Source organism: Microtus ochrogaster, chromosome 26, assembly GCF_000317375.1.
Source record: "Microtus ochrogaster isolate Prairie Vole_2 chromosome 26, MicOch1.0, whole genome shotgun sequence".
NCBI lineage: Eukaryota > Metazoa > Chordata > Mammalia > Rodentia > Cricetidae > Microtus > Microtus ochrogaster.
The window spans coordinates 8,477,918-8,500,447 of NC_022025.1; the positions used below are offsets into that span (position 1 = coordinate 8,477,918).

General features: G+C 37.6%; 1 protein-coding gene across 4 annotated transcripts in view; it reads left to right on the plus strand.

Annotated features, from left to right (window-relative positions):
• The window catches only part of Pclo (piccolo presynaptic cytomatrix protein), a 293,606-nt gene that overhangs the window by 157,312 nt on the left and 113,764 nt on the right, over nt 1-22,530 (plus strand). The gene's annotated exons all lie outside the window — the stretch shown is intronic.

Below are 22,530 nucleotides of genomic sequence, written 5' to 3' on the forward strand. Positions count from 1 at the left end.
ATAACTAATGTGTATGTTTGTTTCAATAGAGATCATCTTATGAGGTATAATTGTGTCTCAAGGGGAGAAATAGATAAATATGTTGTACATATAGACATAAATGGAGATGAGAAATGTTGATTAACCACAATAGCAGGCATATTGTAATTAATAAAATCATTTATATATGGTTTAACTATCAGTTCAGTTTGGAACAAATCTTTTCGAGTGCAAATTTGCCCTGGTGCAGTAGTTTCTTACCTCTGGACCTGCAAACTCTGAAGCTTCTGAATACAATAGTCTGAAATACCACTCTTCCACTGATCCCCACGGGTTCAACAACAGCCGTGGTCTATAAAATATAATACAATTTTTAAAATTTACTATTATATATTTAAATGTATATTATAAAATATACACCTTTAAGTCTGTTTGTAGTTATATAGACATATTTACAATAATATTAATTAAAATTTCACATCTAAATTTTCCACATTTATAACAGAATTTTATTATCTTCTGTATTTCCTTCTTAAAGAGTATTGTGAGGTGAATGCTAAAGATACAAGTAAGACTGGGCACAGAGGCCAGGACTGCAATCAGATAGATACTTGTGCATTGAAATAGCTTTGCTTCTGAAATCTTTTCAGAAATGTCACGTGAAAGTGACATTTAAGTAATTTCAGTGTGTCTTTATTTTTTTTACACCTCTGACCTATAAATTCACATAAATAATAAAATGGGAAAACATTACGTTTTGAACTTTTAAAATAGTGTTTCAGGATCTGGTCATTAGCAAGAGTAGATTTGCCAATTGATGGGTTGATTGTCTACTCAAATTGTGGCTTTAAACTCTTAATTCAGTCGTGGCAGAGATTCAAGCTACCAGAATTTTCCTCACATTGTTCCCTTTGCATTTGCAAATGTACAAAGAAGGATATAATGGATGTCGTGAGTTTATTAAGTACAATTACCAAATAATAACTAAGTCTGAAACATCCTAGGTTCATTGAGTCTCAGAGCACAATTCTAACTTCTTCTAGTTGGTCAACTTCAATATATATACTAAATATGGTATAATTGCATACGTGTTATTGATATTGCTATTAGTAGGACCCTTCATAAGCAGCAGAAGGTAAGTTTTATAGTGTATGAAAGTCTGGACCAGCATCTCTGCTTCCAATAGGTCAGGAACGTTTCCAGGGAGGAGACTCTTAGACATGAAGGCTGAACTCTCTGCTGGGTCATGGAGAGAAAGATGAAGGTCATTCCAATTAGAGGATAAAAAATATCCATGTGTTCAGATTAATAGCCAGTTATACATCAAAAAAGGGCAAACAAGGTTTACGTTAAATAAAACTGGAGTGGTTAGTGAGGGCTCAATTACACGGAATCTAATGTCCGAATTAGAGCACCTATGTTTGCTTCCTTTGTGCCAAGCTGGATCAAAGTCACCATCATTTTGTGTTTAGCCTTTGGACTCTGCTGTTCTGCTCCTTCCTAAGGAGTTCTCTAAAGGGGCAAGTAGAGTAGCTTTTGACTAAAATCTATGTAAGCAAATACACTACTTGCTTCACAATTTGAACTCATTAGTAGAATCTTACAAAGTTCAGTCAATACTAGGAATTTACTTTTTATTGAAGTTTTTTTTTCCTGCAGTATATTATTCTGATTGTGGCTTTCTTTCTCTCATCTCCTCTCAGATCCTCTCCACACCCCCACCCATCCAACTCCATGCATTCTCTCTCTGTCTCTCTCTCTTTAGAATAAAAAAAAAGCAGGCCGAAAAGAACAGAAAAATAATAAAAAGCATGAAAAAACACATACACAGAGAGACACAAAGAAAATAAAATCCATGAAAAAATAAAATAAGAAAACATAATATATGAACAAAAGACAAATAAGGTTTAAAAATGCCCAAACACATAAATATGAGTTGAAAAAAATTCTCTAAAATTAATATTGAGTTGGTTTTATGCCATCAATCTGCTGTTGGGCGTGTGACCTGCCCTTAGTTATGGTTCGTGTACCCAGTGAAACTGCACCGAAGAGCACAGGTTGTTCCTTTGCGAACAGCTGTCAGTGGTTAGTGATAGGAGCTTATGTCCCCATCTACTCCCAGCATTGTGACCCCATCTAGCATAGACCTGTGCACGCTGCCACAGTCTCCGCAAGTGTGCGTCAGCCCCACTGTGTCTGGAAGACACTATTTCCTTGGAGTCCTCCATCCCCGCCGGCTTCTACAATCTTTCCACTTTGTCTTTCTTGTGCTCCGAGGAGAGATATTTGATAGAGACATCCCATTTAGGGCTGAGTTTTCGACAGTCTCTCAGTGTCTGCACATTTTCCAGTTGTGGGTGTCTGTATTAGTTCGCATCTACTGTAGAAGGAAATTTCTCCGATGATAACTCAGACACTGATCAAATGGTGTAGAAGAAGGTTGTTTGTAGTCATTTTATTGCTATGTTCCTTTAGCAGAAGAGTGAGTTCTACTGGGTTTTCCCCTAGACCCAAGCCCTATCTACTGTCAGGTTCTTGGATGTATCAGGTATGGGCTCCATCTCACTGAGTAGACCTTATGGTTACTTTAGCAAGTTTATGCATTGTGCAGTTTATCATGCAGGCAGGTCATCACTGTAGACCTCAGGACTTGTAGCTGGACTGGTGGTTAACAATCCCCCGGAAGTGTGCAAAGCACATTCCAGCACTATTAACTTTTAACAACAGGGATGAAAAGGGCTCTAGGCAGACACCGGGTTGACTTCTCCATGGTCTATGAGAGATGTAAGTGTGATCTTCAGCAATAGGGCCATCCCATCAGTTCGTGGAGAACAAGCCATAGCTCTCGCAATAGCCTGCGTATCTTAGGGGTTTCAATGGGGCTCCTTTGTTCAAAAACTTAATTAAATGAAACCAATTCCTTGCTCTGGAGGTATAGGTTGGTGGCAAAAGATGTCAAGTAGCAGCCCTGTCGTCTCCCCGTTCATTGGCATTTATATTTTATGTTTATATATTAACAAGCTTCCATTGTACGTAGGTTTCATCCATTTACCTGTGAATTTCATGATTTCACTTTTTTGGCACAGAGAGGGGAGACTTTGGGGTGGGTACCCCCTCTTGGTTTTAGAAAGAGGCGTGGTGCTACCAGTTGCTGAGGAAAATAAGGGAGGTGTTACCACAGCTGGGATAGATCAGAAGGCTCCTGGAATAACCTTCATGTCCAGGGCAGCTCAAAATCCCCAATGGATCTGTGAGAGCCAGCCTCAGAGGAACAGTCTCCCTGTCCTCAGTGATAGAACCACATCAGGAGTCGACTGAACCCTGGCAGAAGTTTCAGTGATGTTAGAGAGAATTCTTATGTAGTCCAGATGTCTCTTCCCTTTTTTGTTTACATCTAGTGCATGGCTTTGCTGGCCTCAAATTGCCAATCCTCCCACCTCTGCCTAACGATGACGCCAGCTAAAAACCTAAGCAATAGAGGAGAGGGTTCCCGAAATGGCCTTGACCTGTATTCAGATTGATGAATATCATTGATGTCACTATAGAACCTTCATCCAGCAACTGATAGAAACAGAGGCAGAGACCCACAGTGGAGCACTGGGCTGAGCTCCCAAAGTCCAGCTGAAGAGTGGGAAGAGTGAGAATATGAGCAAAGAGGTCAAGAGCATGATGGGGATACCCACTGAAACAGTTTACCTGAGCTAATGGGAGCTCACCAACTCCACCTGGACCTGGAAGGAACCAGCATAGGTCCAAACTAGTCCCTCTGAATGTGGGTGACAGGTGTAGGGCTGGAGCAGACTGCGGGGCCACTGGCAGTGACACCAGGATTTGTCGGTACTACTTGTACTGGCTTTTTGGAACCCATTCTCTTTGGTTGGATACCTTGCTCAGCCTAGATATAGTAGGGAGGGCCTTGGATCTTCCCCAAAGCAATGTGCCTTATGCTCTCTGAGTAGTGGTTGGGGTGGGGGTAGGTGGAGTGAATGGAAACTGGGATTGGTATGTAAAATGAAAAAAGACAGTTTGTTTTCTTTAAAAAAAAATAAAAGAAAAAGGAAGGAAGGAAGAAAAAAGAAAGAGAAAAGAGTTTCTTCTCTATATGAGGGTCCTTTACTTTAGTAAAATTGAGTTGAATGCTGAGCTTAAGGAAATATAGGAAAAGAAAGGTAATCTAATGTCAATCATGTTGGGATTTAAGAAAAGGGACCACTGGGAAGGGGTTAGGTTTTTTTTTATTATATTCTATGATTAATATATATATATACACATTTGTCCTTCTATGTGGCCTAGGCCTGGAACTCACTGTGTAGCCTCGACTAGTCTCAATTTTGCAGAAATCCCCCTGCCTCAACTTCTGGAGCACTAAGGTTACAGTCACAGGCCATCATACCAGACCTAAGAACTTTATTCTAATCTCAAGTAGCATCCCAGAGGAAGTGACTTGTCTAAATGACTCACATTCTCCATGCCTAGAAAGTTCCTAGGATTGTCTTGGTGGATGTGAGAATCCTAATTGAAATGTGCTGGGAACCAACACATGATTTCACTTTTTTAGACAAGTAGACAATATTCCATTGTGCAAATCCACCACATTTTAATAATCCGTTCATCTGTTGATGGGCATCTCGGCAGCTTCCAGTCTCGGCAGGAGCAGTGGACATGAATGAACAAGTGTCAGTGTGGTAGAGCACAGACAGAGTCCTCTGGATATGTGACCCAGGGTGTCACAGCTGGATCTTGAGGCAAATCTCCTCCCAGCTTCCCGAAGATCTGCCACACTGATTTCCATAGGGGAAACACAAGTTTGCAATCCCAGCAGCAATGCAGGAGTGTTTCCCTTACCCACCTTCTCACCAGCATGAGGTCTCATTTGTTTTACTCATCTTTGCTATTTTGGCTGGTGTAAGATACAATCTCAAAGTAGCTTTCATTTGCATTTCTTCAGAAGGCCCTTTGCCGCCTAAACGCTGCCTGTCTGTTGTTCCTGCCTACTTCGCACTGCTTGCCCTGCTCACACCAGGAGCTCTCTGATGCTCGGATGTGCCCACAAGTCTACTATCCCAGTACAGGTTCCTCTTCTGGATTCCTCCCAGATCCTTGTAAAATTCACTCTTCCTTGATGGACTTTTGCTCAGATGATATTGAACAGAGGCCCTCTTGCCTAATTTTCTTATATACATGTATGACATTAAGTCTCACTTCCACCCCTAAATATACATGTAATACATGTGAAATATTGTCTTCATTATCTAGTAGAATATACATAATACATAATATTTTTTCTTATCTAGAAGAATATAATCTCAGATTTTATTCGTGGATAAAGATTTTGTTTACTGAGTTCACACAACTTTATATAAAGCACAGAAAAATGCCTGACCAAACAAATGTTTAATGGACTTCTTATCAAACTCTTTCCATTTTTACAGTTTCACAAATTTTTTTAATGTCCAGTAAAACAAAAAGTGAAAGTTAAGCCTCTAATAAAAAAGCCAATATTCACCCACTTACCAAACTTACCTAACTCAGTGTTATATTGTTTCATTCTGGTTTTTCCTGCTTGTTTTTCTACCTCCTGGATATGCAACACTGGACTTTGTCAGACTTTATTTCAACCCACTTTTTAAAAATGCATTTGTGGAGTATCTGTAGCTTCAGGGCAGGAGAATTGCATAGATAGAGGAAAGAAGCTACGCACCCTGCGACCTTTCTCTTCCACCGCAGGAGAGTGTCACTGACCCAGGTGATCCACAGCCTCAGAAAGGAATGTTAATTGAGCACTTCAGGAGACAAGGTGACCTTAGCCACTGGAAGAAAGCAACGTAAATTCTAAGAACATCCCCCCAGCTAGAAATAGCTGAATCCATTCAAAGATTCATATGTCCTGGAGAATAAAAAATCTTTAATGATTTTGCCATAGGAACACAAAGTATTTGTTAAAACTGTTTGATCCTATTCCCAGCCTTAGCAGATATAATCTCTATTAAAATTATTTTTATCTATAATAAGCCAGATCCTTTAGGAAAACAGATGCAAATTATGAGCTGAATGTTGCAAGAATACATTTTGCCTTCATGATTGCTGTTTCAATAGCTATTTTTGAATTTTTGGATGCCTTTAATGTCTGTTTCTAAGAGTGATTTCCATAGTCAAATACTTAGAATTTTTGTTTTTACCAATTTTTTTGTATTCTTCCAAAGTATGAAGATTTAAGAAGCAATGGCTAAGTGGGATTTAAGGAAAGATTTTTGACTGGGGTTATCGCCCTATCTTTTAAGAAAAAGCAAGATAAATGTTAGTTTATTAAAACTGATTTTAATAAAATCATATTTATAATAATATGTAAGAAAATGTACTTACATATTAAAGATATATTTGTAAATCCTAGAAACATCATCTTTTCTAGGTCTGATCTTTCTTCATTTTCTATCTTGTTCACATATTTGTTGGGATTTAATCTTATATTGTGAAGTCCAACTATGTTAAAATTAAAATAGGCTGCAGTATATTAGTGTTTTTTTAAATATAACAGTGAAGTGACTTAGAGTCATTAATAGTAGCAAAGTATTATCAAGTCTTGTGATAAAATCAACATAAATACAAATGTCAGTTTATTGTTTGTTCAATAATATTGCAATTTATTTTAATCAATATTGAAGGATTAATTCAGAATACTGAAAGTCCATTTTTTCTTATCTTCTCCAGAAGTCCATATTTCAAAATATAAAAGTTAGCATGCTTCTAAGAAACAGTTTTATATTCCTGCTAGTGAAGATCCTCTACTAAAATGTAACAGTGGATATTTTGACATGCCAGCTTAACAGACATGAGGGACCCTTCTCGACTGTAATTTACTAATGTACAGCATTACTTAACATTATTTAGCTTCCAAAGTGTTTTATAATACAATTTTCTCAACAGCTCATGTTATTCTAGTTAAACAATTGTGAGGCTAATAATCACCTCTTCAATAAAGCTACACACACGTTCCCCCAAATATACTTCCTCCAAAACTCAGATACAAACAAATGCACATGTTTGTGTATCTATTTATATTTTTTTAAAATGCTAGTTATTAGGTCTTAAAAAATACAGCATTAGCTATTATTAAGAACAAAATTAATTGCTGATAATAATTACTGGTAATAATGTTAAAAATTGGAAAAAAACAAGAATATATTTCAAGACATGAGTTACGCCGGGCGGTGGTGGCGCACGCCTGTAATCCCAGCAAAAAAAACAAGAATATATTTCAAGACATGAGTTACGCCGGGCGGTGGTGGCGCACGCCTGTAATCCCAGCACTCGGGAGGCAGGGGCAGGCGGATCTCTGTGAGTTCGAGACCAGCCTGGTCTACAAAGGGAGTTCCAGGACAGGCTCCAAAGCTACAGAGAAACCCTGTCTCGAAAAACCAAAAAAAAAAAAAAGAAAGACATGAGTTACAGTTAAGGAACAATATGTCCCATTAATTTTCTGATATTTACTTCTCATATTCAATATAATATACATTAATATCATATGTATATTATTTTAGTATTCATACATATGGAGAATATGCACACATAAACCTGTGGCTTTGCACCGTGTTTCATATGCTGTTGGATAGCTAAAATATAGAAATCACTTTATTTCTGTAGGAGCTAAATCTATTTTATTCAATGATTTCAAGGTGAATAATCTGAAATTAAAGTGTATGTCCTTTTAATTACTACACCTACCCAACTTCAATTTTACTATTGTAGGATTTTGTTACCGTATAACAGGCTTTCTTTTTGATGATGTTGTGTGTGTCTGGGGTTATAATTAATGTCTGAGTGACGGAATGATGGGACTAAATTTGTAAGCTACACAGAGTCTCAAAGGAACTGAGTAAATAAGTTGAAGTAGGTTAGTCCAAAGTTAAATAACAGAAGGGCTTTTATTTATCTTAATTTCATACTAAGAACAAGTTGTGAAGGATTCATATTAAAACAGTTGATTAAAAAAAAAAACAATTTTACTGTGTAGCCCTGGTTGTCCCGTGGAGCTCATTATGTAGACCAGGCTGGCCTCGTTCTCACAGAGATCTACCTGCTCCTGCCTCCAAAATGCAGGAGCTAAAGGTGTGAACCACCAAGCCAGGAAAATTCTTGAAAATAATACAAGAAATTATTAATCTCGATTATAGCCCCATAATTTAAGAACTTATTTGCTTTGAGAAATGAATGCCTATTTGGTCCTCGGGGGTCACACAAAGATCGGGGACAAAACACCAAAGTCTATTAAACGAGAAGCAAACTTTATTTTAGGAAAAAAACAATAAAAGAAATTAAAAAATCAATCTCCATGGGGCACAAAAAGCTTATCAGCTAACTGAGACCACAGCCAGAGATGGATTTGTAAGCCTGTAGCAAAGGACGGTTTCTGAGCTCCCTCTTTTTATAGCAAGAAGCAATAAGCATTAAGATATGAACAAAGCAGCTTTTACAATATCGAGGTGAAACTCGGATACAAATTGCCTGTTATTAGAATTTCCATTGACAGGGTTTGTCCATTTATTTATTTAGCCCATGGTTTCTCTCTTGCACTTTCTGATGGTGTTTACCAAAGCTCTGCACTCCCCCTGATGCTACAGTTTCATGAAGCTGGAAAGAGCATGGGACAATGAACAACAACAAAGTCACATACAACCCATCATTTCAGAGTTAGCTCACATCAATAGCTGGTCATGAGTGATGGGGGGGCGGGGAGCGAAGGGGATGATTGTCTAAAATCTGCCTCTCAGTTTGCAGGGGCTGCTTCAACCTTGCAGGCAGAGCTCTGGGTTGTAAGCAAAGTAACCCACTGTTAATAGTTAATCCTTAAGCTGCTGAGAAAGCTCCTGACAGTCTGCTCTCATTCTCCTAGGCTTACAACTTTGTATTCTCTATTCCTATATTCTTATTCCTGGAATCTACATTTCTATATTCTTATTCTTGGACTCATCATATCACATTTAATTGGATGTGATGTCAAATAAAAGCTTAATACTGCGGTTAACAGTAAAGAACACAGACTAAATTCAGGATAACACAAGGAGACTTAAGGCTGAAGGTGATTACACTTGTTGTGGCCATTCCTCTTCCCAATGGAATGGCTAATTACTTGTTCATTATTTATTATTTGAAGAAATAGAAATTCTTTCTGGTAAGTTATTTTAACCACAGGACTAAATCACTCTTTTGAGGTTGGATTAAAAATCCATTTAATTTCTGCTAGGCAGTGGGTTCCTGCCCGACAAGTCCTAATTGCAGGGTTTGAGCTCTGTGCCTAGAGGCTACTTGGGTACTTGTTTCCTCATTTGAACCTTGACCTGAAAACACTGATTCATGTGATAGGAAACCTTGTGAACTGTTAGTTTCCCAAATAACCTAGCATGACAATATGCTGTCCCTTAGTACCTGAAAAAAAATGTGTATGAGTTTCTCCGGTGTGATATAGTTATCGGTGCTCAAATTTGTTCTAACAAAAATCACCCCGATGTTGTTTGCAGGAGTCATCTTTATTGAAAATTTCAACCAGTTTTTCCTGTGTGGCAGGGATCACTTGCCAATAAATACTTACAGAAATGCACAATAGGCTCGTGTGTCATGGCTTGGCTATCGAAAAGCCATTGGCTTGCTTCTTTCTGTGTCTGTGTAGAACTAGGAATTGAAAGCAAATTTAAGAAGTTAAAATAACAGGGGAAAAAACAGACATGATTTTACAAGCCTGTGAACTTTATCTTCGAATCTATAGAATGCTTGTTGACACTAACTGGATTAAATGTACAGTCCCTAATCGATTGTGAATAGTATTGTCTCACAGGGAACCAAATGATCCAAAGAACATTTGAAATCCGATCTATCACCATGACTTTGCTGCAGGACTGAAGTTTTATGAGCACTGTTTCACAGGATTTCAATTTACGGAGAAGAAATGTTTCATCAATTGCAAACATCTCTTGGAGCTAGTGAGATGGCTCATGGGATAAGATGCTTCTGGACACACACAATAGACGAGCAAACCAGTTCCCACACGTTGTCACTTGGCCTCTACATGTCCACTGTGATGCGTGTGCCATGCACACTCACAGACACAAAATAAATTAACAAATACGCTAGCAAACAAACCCCCATCTCACATTTGTTTCAATGTTGTTTCAAGGTTATGTTTTAGGACAAGGAATAATCAGAGAGATATAAACACCAAATAATAGAGATCCCTCTGTGGCTTTGTGGGTAGCCATTGTAGCAGCATGAACACAGACTGTCTTTCTCACTCCCGTATAGTTCAGTGCCACTTTTAGAACTGTCGTCAAAGTTCTCAGAGCTTTTGATACTCAGTGGCGGCCTCATTCCTCACATTGCTCATGACCTGATGCTTGGGAAGCAATTTGCAGCAGCCACAGATTTAATACTTCACGCTCAGAAAGAACTGAAAGAATAGTTCATGCTCAGTAAGGAATTACATTTTATTGTCTATAAAACAGAGTTAATAATATCCGGATGAAAATGACAGTAAGTCGATATTTCATGAAAACATTGGAGTCACAGCAGCGGCTCTCTCTGGAGAAGAGATTTGTTCTCAAGCTGACTAAATCCCTGGCAAGCCATGCTACAGTTAACACCCCAGAGCGTGAAAGATCGCTTGCTGGGAAGAAGCAAGAGGCGCTTTCAATTTTTATATTTGCATTTATGTCTTCATACAGGTTATTGCTTTAATTTTGAGAAATTTTATTAGTTTCATGCTCTCTTCGGATTTCCCACACAAATGGTTTAGCCCATTTTCCAATAAATGAATGCAGTCAGGTGGCATGTCCTATTTTTTTTACCTTACAGAAAGTATCATTAGACGCTAGTAAGTGGTATTCAGTATCTCTAGGTAAGCGGTACCCTGTTAAAGTTAAGTTGTTTGGAAAGGGGAAATAGTTATTTTCTGCGACTTAAAGTGGCGGCTTTAATTCGGTTCACATTTCCAGAGTACAGTCAGTTCATCATGGTAGGGACTGCAGTCACTCACACACAAGCACATAAATTAAAATGTTGCTTAAATATTAAAATAAATAAAGTGAAATATTTTGCCATAGAGGTCTGGTTGTCATGGAACTCACTGTCAATCCCACACTGGCCTCAAACTCCTGGGTAATCCTACCACCTCTGCCACTGGGTGCGGGAACCACAGGCTAATTATAATATTGAAAGGAAATTGATCATTTCTGTATGTATGTATGTTCCTTGATACATTATTCTATTCCCAATATTCATAATACTTCAAAGAGATCAAGTCTTACTTTTGTGTGTGCAAACTTTGCCTCATGGTGGCTTGTGTGCTCTCCAAGGCCACAGCTCTTCAAACTCTAGACCCTGAAAACAACCGCACCCTAAACATGTGTGTTCATGGAGAAAAGAATAAGCTTGGGTGGGCGGGGGTTCTCTACCCAGTAAGATCCTGTAGTCATGTGATTAAGATATGGATTTTTATAAACTGTTACCATAGTTTATAATATATATAAATAAATAAGTATATAAAAATATAATATTATAGGGACAGAGTGTTTCTTTGTTTTAAGCTCATAGAACAAAGCCCTTTCATTCCAGTCAATACATGCTGGGCTGTAAAATATAGGAGTAAAATTTTAGTGGCTTTGGTTAATTACATGAGACAACGCTGTCCCTAAATAGCACTGAAATAGATCCCACTAGTGTCTACAATCATAAAATTTATAAAATAGGAAGATCGTGTTTCTCATGCTCTTGCAGTTGGTTATGTAAAATATGCAGCGGGATGCTCTTGCCGAAGTGAGATACAGTTTCCAAATCACATCAAGCATAATCACTCATAGGAGAAACATTTGTACCATATTCTTAGCATTGTAAGTACTTTCAGTAGTCAAGGAAATTCTAGATATAAGGTTTATACACAGATGTTTAAGCAATTTTTTTCTTTTGGATTTTTGAAACAAGGTTTCTCCATGTAATAGCCCTAGCTGTCCTGGAACTAGCTCTTGTAGACGAAGCTGGCCTTGAACTCACAGAGATCCTCCTGCCTCTGCCTCCCGAGTGCTGGGATTAAAGGCTTATGCCACACCGCCCAGCAATTAAGCAAATTTTTAAGTTATGGCTGATAGAGATGATTATTTTACATACCAAAATAGACTCAGATGAAGTGGGTCGTTTTTTGTTTTTCGCAGCTCTGGGAATCAAGCCCAGAGCCTTGCCTGTAGTAGGCAGTTGTTCTACTATCAAGCTACACCTCAGCTCAGAGTGTGTTTTACAGAGAAAGTCCTGTAATTTGGGTGCTGCTAGCCACTGCCAAGAATTTCGAAATTAATATTTAATTCCAATAAAGCATCAACAAAAGAGATTAGAAATAAAAGCGTTTTAAAATGAAGACAACTCTTGTTCATATGTCAAATACTAGGAAGTAAAAATAATTTCTAAGAATAGCTTTTTATAATTAATGTGAAATTCATATCAAATTAGCCATTTAAAAGTAAAGAATCTGGTTGTGTTTAGTATATTTAAAATGTTACACAGCCACCACCTCCTCTAAAACTAGTATATTTATATAGTATATATAAATATATATTATATATAAAATGGAAGATGACCTAAGACTTACATTTCTCCCCAGACCAAGGTCTTTTCTCAAATCCCTGATCTTCTTGAGAGTATCCAAAGCTGAGGGCATTTGAAACATTTCTCTGAAAGCTCTAACCTAGAAAATAAAAGAATCCCGAGGCAATTTTAATAAAGAAAAGTACTGAGAATTCAACTGAAATCTTGACATACAATAAGAGCAATAACATGTGGGATCCAGGTGTGAAATTCGGGTTTTCAGGTGTGTGTCTTTGCCTGCTGATCCATTTCCCCAGCCGCCAGACAAGTAAGTTGTTGTAATATCCAGCTTTGAAAAAGTAGTTCCAATAGGAAAATTTTTGCTTTGTTAAAAAGAAAAGAGGCATCAGAAAACCTTAGATGATCCACTTTCTCCAGTGTATTCCTATGCTATTTCTAAACTACTTCTTGATGCAAGTCATATCTGTAGCTTTGAGATTAAAAAGTAGCCTTAGGATTGACCAGCTTGGAATTCTTGTACTTGCTATGCCTTTTCTTGGCTTATATATATTAAAATTTTCTGGTTTGGGGTTTAGTACGATGATGTCAATGATGATGCTAATAAATAAATACCACCTTGCCATTGTTTGGCAAGTACTTGATGTAATACCAGATAATGAGTATTCAATGTGTTGAATGGGTATTGGTTGAATGGTGGTACTCACATCCTGACTGCAGGAACAGAAGTCGTGAGTCACTGCTGCCTTTGTTCCATGAACTGTAAATGCTCTGAAACAATTTTCATCTTCTTAAAGAACAGTCCTTTGCTAGAGGAGAACTTCGGAATTGTGTTCTATTTTTAAAAGTATGTTTTGAATTGAAGTAGAATTATGTCACTTTTACTCCTTCCTTTCTCTCCCCAACCCCTCCCAACTACCCTCCCTTACCCCTAAACCCTTTGTTCTTTTTATACATGGATGGGTGTACATATGCATAAATACACATGGATATATATGTGTGCATATGCATATACTTTTAAAATGTATGCATTGCATACATGAGTGCATATTTCCTATATGGATATGTACGTGCATGCATATGTGTGTGTGTGCATACACATATATGCATATATACATACACACAACTTGTTGAGTCTATTTTTGTTGTTTTTGCATATATCTTTTCAGTAAAGGGCTTTTCCCTGGAAGAGTCTTATTTTCCTCTTTCTCAGTAGTCATTAGTTGCATATCGTTCATCGTCTAGGAGTTGGACCTGAAAATACTTTCCTTCTCGTTAACATATCCATTGATACTGCCATTGTTCTGTTCCTGTTTATGCGGACATTTCTAGAAGAGACTCTTTCACTGAATAGGATATAAAACTGACCTGAGACTGTTTCACAGCTGTCTCCTTGATATTCTGGCTCCTACACTCTTCCCCCATTTCTTCCTTGATGTTATGAAACTTGTTGTTTAACTGCACCTGTGGGGGGTTGTCTCCCCCAAATCTGTTGATTTCTGCTTTGAGTCCAGTTACGGTTTCCTGTGATGGTCTCATTTGCTTCACTAAAGAGAACTTCTTTCATGGTCTGTGGGTATAAGGATGAGGTTTAGAATGTAGTAAGGAACTTTCCAGTCTACAAAGTACTAGATTCTTTGCTTAGGTCTCTGACCTCACTAGCCACAGAAAGCTAAGATTCCAGTACCATGCAAGATTTTTTTCCTCCTGTTGAATGGGCCTTAAATCCAGTCCAACAGCTCTTAATTTCCATCACTATGTGACAGGTACTTAGAACATCATTATTGCCATGCTGCTGGTTGCGGTTCATAGGTGTTGCAGTTGAATAGGACAGTTTAATTGCTTCTTTGTCTTGGCAGCTTCGTTATATTTTCTGGAACCCAGCTGGCCTGCAGGAAAGAGGTTTTCAGATCAAGTCCAGTTTACATCGTCTGAGTCCTATGTTTTAAGGGTTCAGTGCCTTCTGAGATGCCCCTAGATGTTTAATTAACAACCCAAGGCATGGCTGTTCTTTCTTTGAAACAGCTCTAAACCTGGCTCAGTCTCACCTGTCAGATAAGGAGATTGATTCAGCCATCTGGAGAACTTATCACTTGATCTAGAGGAAATCACTTCTATTTTTTGAGTCAAGCTTTGCCACCTAGGATAACCTCTTAAAGCAAACAGTAGGCAGGGGTCTACATGGGCAGAAACCTCCATTTGTCAAAAGAGATGGTCTGTTTGTCAGAATAACATAAGGCAAAATTATTAACAAGGTAAATCTAGGCATATAATATACTTAGAAGTTTGTTAATACAATGAGTATAATTTTTGTATTTATATCCTTATAAAAATTTGTCCATACCTCACCTTAAAAATGTATATGTAGAGAGAAGAATTGTTTACTTTGGAACAAGAAGCTATTTGTAATTGATACCTGCTGGGGAAGGAAGCCCCAGTTTTCTCGAATAAGTGACACAGGGTATATTGGCCACACTACAGGCAGGGTTAAGACTGGTTGGCCAACACAATGGATTTCATGTGCTTGCTCTGGATGATGTTGTTTTAGTTTAGTTGGTGTTTGTTCTGTTTGTTTGTGAGAAAGTACATGAAGCTGGATTGGTAGTGTATTGGTGGAGTTAGGGGAAGAGAAACAGCATGAACAAAATACATGGCATGAAAAATTAAAACATAAAGTCAAAATATATAAAACAGCACCAAGACCACTCAAGTGCTTGCCTTGCTCTCCAAGACATTAGCATTGGCAAAGCAGTCTTGTTGGGTGCATCAGCATTCACACATGCTCTGTGACACCACTTTCCTCTAAACAGATGGCATTTCACAATCACGGCTTAGTATCCTGGATGGGTTTGCATCCGTGAGGATAATCTAACACCAGAGACTCTGTTCCTTTGTCGTCTTGAAGCTCACCCATGATCTCTACATTTCATCCATGTTGTTCTTTCGTTCCCACATTGTTTTCTGACCTCTCACATGTAAACACATTTTCTCGATGCTTCTTTGATCACATATGCATTTGCTCATGTTAGTCGTTCAGGGTTGCTCGTATTCTAGTCAACTTAAATGTCCTGTTAACTGACAAAGCTGCCCCTGTACTACTAAGCCAAGTTTCACTACAAGATCATTCCCCTGATTTTTTTTCCATCTCTCAACCTCAGGGAAAAGACATTGAATAAGTTAAAATCAAATAGTGTTTCTCTTTTTTAAAGGGTTAAATTTAAAATATATTTTTTCTTTCAGAAACAAAATTTTAATTAGAAAGTAGATTTTTTCTTTTTTCTTTTTTTTCATTTTTTATTATTATTAATGGGAGGAGAGACGGTGGAAATTTTTAATAATAACAAATAGTGTTTCTTTAAGTCATTACATTTTGAGGTGAACTGTTCCAAGGCAATAGAAAACTACCTTTGTTTTGTGTCTTCTACTTCAGACCATGGCTCTTGGAATGGTTTTCTCTATAACTCTGCACTTTCTTGATTCAAATTTTGTTAGAAGCCAGCACTGGAAACTGAAGGAAGCTGGTAACCCTTTCTCTCCCTGATTTTTCTCATGCATGGGGTGAAGATGTTGGAAATTACCATAAAAATTATAAATTGAAATAAGTCAACGTAAGTAACACAGTAGATATAACATGAAATTCTTAATATCACATATGTGTCCTACATCTAACCACTTATTACCACTTTTTCAAAAGCAGATCATCTTTTGTTCCTGGACCATTTGATAAATTATGGGATGTTCTCAAATCTTATCTATATTTCCGTCCCATTCTGCACTTCAAGTGCAATGTTTTTCATGTGTAAGTGATAATATTCCAGTCAGTACTCTTCAAGCAAGTAATATGAAAAACTAAGAGGAAGCCCTCTGACTTTCAAGATATATCACCTGCTATCTCGTGTCTTTCCTTGTGCCCCAGAACTGGAGTTAGTCTACTGAACAACATGTTCAGCTCACTCTGTATCTGTATGTGCATAGCACCCCTTCAATAACAGGTGTTTGTATAACCAAATGAATTTTAACTTAATGTATACAAACGTCAGAAATAGTGTGAAAAAACAGAAGTGTTAAGAATAACTACCACTTCGGGAACTGAGAAAAGTGATTGCCGACACCTACAGCTCAATACTGTTGGATTGGCCTCATTTTCTGTGATAATATTTCAACATCTGAAACAGTATTTCTTATTTTTCAGTATAGAATGCTTCCATCTTCATCTCTTATTTTTAAGTCAGACCTCATTTTTCCACTGTGTCATAACTAAAATTTCCATATGGTTTGTCTTCTTGACATCTGTTCTACCATATGAACCTAGTATAGTGTCTGTCTGCTCAAGAAACACACTCTAGGAATTATATAAGTAAAAAACATTTAAAGGACCATGAGGTTGAAATTCCATCAAGGAGATGGTAAAAGGAGCCAAAATATTTGTGAAATAGCCTTAAATTTTAGGTGAGATATGTTGTGTGATATTTTACTTTTTTACTCTTTTGATTTTTGGGGGGCCCATCACCCAGCTCCTAAATAAATCACAGTCAGAGGCTTATTCTTAGTTATGAATGTCCAACCTTAGCTTGGCTTGTTTCTTGCCAGCTTTTCCTGAATTAACCCATCTACTTTTGACCTCTGGGCTTTTACCTTTCTCTTACTTCTGTATATCTTACTTTCACTCTTACTCTGTGGCTAGCTGGGTGGCTGGGTGGCTGGGTGACTGGGTGACTGGGTGGCTGGGTGACTGGGTGACTGGCCCCTAGTGTCCTCCTTTCCTTCTTCTCTCATTGCTCCTCCTCTTCCTCATTTCTCCTTCGTTTATACTCTCTGCCTGCCAGCCCCACCTGTCTTTGCTCCTGTCTTGCTTTTGGCTGTTCAACTCTTTATTAGGCCAGTCAGGTGTTTCAGACAAGCAAAGTAACCCAGCTTCACAGAGTTGAACAAATGTAGTATAAGCAAAAGTCACACCGCTTAAAATAATATTTCCCAGCAGAAGAAGAGAGCACATAATCCAATAACTAGTTTTAGGAAAGGTTTGGCCAGCAACCAAAGTTAGAAGTTTTCAAGTAAAAATCTATTTATCACAGAAGTCAAAGTTTATGCACTTTAATGCTTAAGAAGCATTAGTTTTTACTTTTGTAGTAATGAATTGAACATTTGTTGTTGTTGTTGTTGGTGGTGGCCATGGTTTTGTTATAACACTACATGGGAAATTCCATTTCAGTCAATATTTTTGTTGAATTTAATAGTTGACACTTTCAGTGTACTAGAAACTTGAAATTAATAGACACTAATGATCACTTATCAAAACATTCCTTTCCTATTTAGAATTGAGTTCTTCTGAATTATTAAATACAGCATTTATTTTATGTATCATATGTAACTACGTTGTCTTAATGTGTAAATACTATTTTTCATATATCCTGATGTTTACATTTGCATCGTAGATTACTTTCTTCTTTTAAATTAACATACCAATGCAAAGGCAAGTAATTATTTCATGTACAATAAAGAATTAGTCTTGAGGATTGTGTATGTGATAACAACTTCACGCGATTTTGTTGTGCATTTTTTGCTGTTGTTTTAAATGCCAGTTTGAAACAGGCAGTAGGTACTCTATCCTTATCTTCTTGAAAGTTTTATCATTGATCATCATGAGTTAAGAAGGATATTACCTTCTACTAAAGCACTCATAGTAAAATACCATTCCGATGTCTGTTTTAAAATACACAGTTTCCATGGAACCCAGCTTATGGCTGTGATAATAGAACAAAGGCATTGAGAAGAAAATCAAAGGAATAAGAAACTTAACATGCTCATTGAACTGCACAGAAATCCTTAGAAACAGCATATATATTGTTTCCTTCCTTGCGATAAAGACATCTGAATCGATAGAAAAGGGAGAGAAGGAGAAGATAGAAACATAGATGTACATGGATATATCACCTTAACAAAAGTTCTAAGAGTGCTTTAAAAATGCTTCATAAATATTTGGAAAAAGAAGAAATTAATCTCTTTGGGACTTTCCAGAATATATAAGGCAATGAAGGTGACACAGACTGGTGTCTCTCATACTCTGTCCAGTGAGGTAGAAACTCGTTTTCTGCTTGGCTGCTCAGCCCAAAAACAACGGATCTCAGCAGCAAAACAAAGCAAACTGGGACACAAGGTGCAGTAAGGGAAAGCTTAAGGATGTCTGATAGAACACTGAGTGCGTTTCAGTCTGCTGGCAACATAGAGAACTCGTTCTGGGACCTCTAAGTGTGTCCTATTGCTTTGTTTGTACTCTTCTCTTGCCAGAAGAGTGTAATTTAGCTTCTCACACATTATTATTATTATTATTTTATTTTTATTATTGTCTCTAGATTTTTACAATTAAGCTGTCCTCTGGTCAATTTCAGTTCCATTCACAAAGGATAAATTCTCCCTATCAGTAGTACACATTCAAGATTTTATAAATATCTGATTTTTCCCATAATTTGAAGATCTTCCCCTTATGTTAGTACTGTTTTTCTAGTATTTTGATCATGAAAGCATTCATTAATATTGGGCTGCAGCCCAATTTTCTATATGTAGAATTTTAGCGTCTTCCTTCCTTTAAACCTGTGGAACTGGAGGACAGCGAAGAAGATAAAGATTTTCTGTGACCGCTTAACTAAAGGCACACCTGGAGGACATGCTCTTGACTCTATACTCAACTGCTATATCTTGTCTCAAAAACTGACAAGTCTTCCTGTAGATGGACAGGCGTGGAGACAGGAAAGCATCTTAGTGCTTCTATTGTGACTTCAGGGTTAAATTCCACTTGCCCTCAGTGGAGACAGGAAAGCCTCTTAGTGTTTCTACTGTGACTTCAGAGTTAATTCCGCTTGCCCTCCGTCGCACTGGGAAGAAGTGAAGCAAGAGTTTCCTTCTGTTGTTCCTAGGCTCACCTACTTCATCATCATGTTCTCACATGACCTCTCAAAGCTAAATGAACATGGCGACCAGGTTTATGTTTTATACAGTTGCCTTGCTTGGAGGAGCCAAAATCCCTACACATTTCCACTTTCTGAATAATAATTTAGAGGCATGAGGGCTTATAATTATTTTTTTTGTATCCAGACCTGAGGGAAATAAGGTCAGAGATTAGAAGAATATGTTAATTATGCTTTTTAGCAAGAAGAAAAAGGCCTATTCCCATATTCAAAGGGAACAGAAAGTGATTTCTGTTCTTAGATTCTGTACGGTTTCCAGAAGTAAAGGGTACAGATCACATCTTATCATTACCGTCTCAGCCTTCAGCATAGTGAGGAACACGCAAGTGTTTAGTGTTTGTTACGATGTTCCCAGCGGTGTTTTTAATTGCCCTTAGATTTCAGATGCGTTTTTGTTCGACCTCTTTGTTTCTTAAATGATTTTGTTTGAAGGCTGGGATTTTCTGATTTTAAAACTAAGTTTAACTATACAACTGATCTCACTGAGTAATTCCAGTATTGATCTGCAAAGTAAATAAGTACATGGTTAAGGTTTTCATGTGTACTTAATTGCGTAATTAATTTTTATTTTAAACCTAGTGATAGATAGCCTTTAATGAAGTCTAAAATCTATGAAGGTTCCAGTCAGACTGACAGTTTCATTCATGCTAGTTTTCATAGTTTCAGCAGCAGTTGAAGGTTTCCCAGGAATTTGATGAGGCATCTTGTTTCTGTGACAAGGTAATCAATGCTAAGTATATTATAAAGAACAAAAGCCTTAATTATCTGACAATGTTGGTTGCTGAAAGATCAGCCCCATGTCAGTCTGAACTTTGATGAGGGCCTCACAAGTCATCATTGCAGCCAAAACAAGGTGAAGAAGAGGAGAAAGATTGGGTGGGGGGCAAAACAGCTTCCTTCAAAAAGGCCTAAACGGGTAGGTGATCTGACAGTTTAGCAACCTGCTCATGGGAAAATTAGTCAGAAGAGGTGAACGTGTTTTACTATCATGGGGCAAATTGATAATGAGGCAAAATCGTCTAGTACATTCTTGCTTCATTTTTTTTATCAGATCATTACTGTAACACAGACTCTTTTTTATTTATTAGTTTATCCCACTCCTGTCTTTCCAAGGCACCGTAGGAACAGGTTTTTGTTTGTTTTGTTATTTTAAATATGTTTTCCCACTCAAAATAAAGCAGAAAGAGAGACATAAAAGAGTAGCTGTTTCCACATCAGGAGACAGAATTAATCAAAAATAGCAAAGATCTCTTCCTGAGAACATTTTCTAATATCTGTGAGTATTAGCTAAAGGCTACTTAAGGAGATGATTGGTAGGTAATACATGACAACATTGATTTTTATATTATGTGTGGTAGATAAAGGTCATAGGTATAGATAAATATCCTCAAAAGTTCAAAACAGTTGCCCAGTGCAGAGAAACACCTGTTTCCAATAGATTGGTAGGAAGGTTAAGAAACACTGGCTAATTACACACACATACATGTGTGTGGTGTGTATGCTATACCATGAAGAGAAACACCTGTTTCCAATAGATAAATAAGAAGGTTAGGAAACATTGGCTGATCACACACATGTACGTGTGTGTGGTGTGTGTGCACACCATGAAGGGCCATGAGCTACATTTCCATCCCTATGACCAGAACTATTTTGTTGACCTCCTTGAGAAGATGGATGATGTCTATCGCCTTTGTGTTACCTCCTGTGACAGCTGCCTGGTCGCTGGAAGAAATTAGATTCAACTGTTTTCTCCTAGACAAAGTCAGACTGATTACTACCCAGTGGACAGTATCACAAGCGAGAGCCAGGGACTGAATACTGACACTCTGATGGTTTCCTCTGCATTTCATGTGCTCCTAGACAATTTGACCTTGATGTAAGAACCAGGGTTGCTTTTGCAGTCTGTGAGAGAATGGCACAGAGGGTTTGAGACTTTAGTATAAACACAGATTTAAAGTTTTGTATTATGAGTTCCCATATATATTTGCCTCTTTTTCTAGTTTTCCTCTCCAAGCTTGTATCAAAAAGGCCCTGAATCTGATCTTACTCATAGGCACTGTTGCATTATCTGCTGATAATGAAGCCAGATGATCCTTGAATTTCCCTGAAAACTTATATGTTATACATTTCCCTCCAGAAACACCTGCTTAAAACCCATCCATTTGTTTTGGCCCTGAATTTTCTGTATCTTGTAGACAGAGACTGCGCTTATATTTCCCGGCCACCCAGACCCAAATAATCACACAGAAACTATATTAATTATAACACCATTTGACATACGACTCAGGTGTATTTCTAAGTAGCTCTTACAACTTAAATTGACCCATAATTCTTATTCCTGTTTAGCCACATGGCTTGGTACCTTTTCTTACTGCAGCATTTTCACCTTGCATCCTCTGTGTCTATGTGGTGACTGTAGACTGAGCCTTTCCTCTTCCCAGAATTCTCCTAGTCTGGTTGCCCTGCATATACTTCCTGCCTGGCTACTGGCCAATCAGTGTTTTACTCAACAAATACAAGTGACAATCTTTACAGGATGCAAGAGTATTGTCCCACAGAAATATCTGTTACTTTTTCCCTTCTCAAACTGAAAGCGAAGATTGATTTTGAGGTCCAATACTCTATATGTTCTTCTAACTCACCTCCTAGCATACTGCATAGACTAACACAAAAGAGAATACATTTTCTCTAGAAAACTGTACCATTACACTACCCAAATGTCTTATTCGTCAGCAGTTTTGGTTGACTCACACTGTTTAAAATAAATCCTCTCTGTCTCTTAAAAGAAAAAAAAAGCAGTTCATAGAAATCTTTCCACTTTAACAGGAAAATAAAACTGCAAAGTCAAGATACAGGATAATTTTCATGATTGTATTTATTTATATGTTTATAAAATGAGAAATGCATTGCCATGTCTTTCAAGTGATATAATGATAGCTTCCTACTATATCTTAGAGACACCAAGAGCTACCTAAGAAAGTAGTAGTGCAATAGTATAGTTGTGTGT